Source organism: Staurois parvus, unplaced genomic scaffold, assembly GCF_062004578.1.
Source record: "Staurois parvus isolate SC_StPar_1 unplaced genomic scaffold, SC_StPar_1.0 ptg001604l, whole genome shotgun sequence".
NCBI classification, from domain to species: domain Eukaryota; kingdom Metazoa; phylum Chordata; class Amphibia; order Anura; family Ranidae; genus Staurois; species Staurois parvus.
The window spans coordinates 36,862-37,500 of NW_028319400.1; the positions used below are offsets into that span (position 1 = coordinate 36,862).

General features: G+C 42.9%; 1 protein-coding gene across 1 annotated transcript in view; it reads right to left on the reverse strand.

Moving 5' to 3' along the window:
* Positions 1-544: 544 nt before the first annotated feature.
* The window catches only part of LOC149435117 (venom peptide SjAPI-2-like), a 13,445-nt gene continuing 13,350 nt past the window's right edge, over positions 545-639 (reverse strand). The window contains exon 4 of the mRNA XM_089662996.1: positions 545-639. This exon is cut by the window's right edge and continues 229 nt beyond it. The gene's annotated coding sequence lies outside the window, so the exon portion shown is untranslated.

Genomic DNA, 639 nt, shown 5'->3' on the forward strand with positions numbered 1-639 from the left:
AGTTTACGCCTCTTGATGTAATCCCCCGTGGATTTCGAGGTGTGTTTAGGATCATTATCCATTTGTAGAAGCCATCCTCTCTTTAACTTCAGCTTTTTCACAGATGGCATCAAGTTACCATCCAACATTTGCTGAAATTTTATTGAATCCATTTTTCCTTCTACTGAGGCCCTGATCAGGCCTCAGAAGCTGCAGGGTGCTGCTGAATACAATAGCCAGCAGTGCAGATTCCTCCATTCATGCTGCTTTACCCTATGGAGATTCAATTAGAGAGAGACGGTCTGAAAGCAATCCCTTTCTACTGTGCTGTCTATTTACAGAACCCCATAACGTTCTCTGACACCGGTCTCACGGGGGGGCCCCCTGTGTAATAAATAATTCTTTAGGTAAACAAATAAAACAGTTTATGAGCTGTAATAAATAAATAAATAAATAAATAAAAACAGTTTAGTCACGTATATATATTAGAGGAAACATTTGCCCCCCCCCCCCCCCCCACACACACACCATTATAGTTTCCCTTCAATTGAAAGCTCAGGACACATTATAGCAGGATGTACAGATCTTTATTGGTGGACAGCCAACAGGTACAATATTATGTCATCTGTCACACGCGGGTCCGTGCCGCTGTCCGGCTGG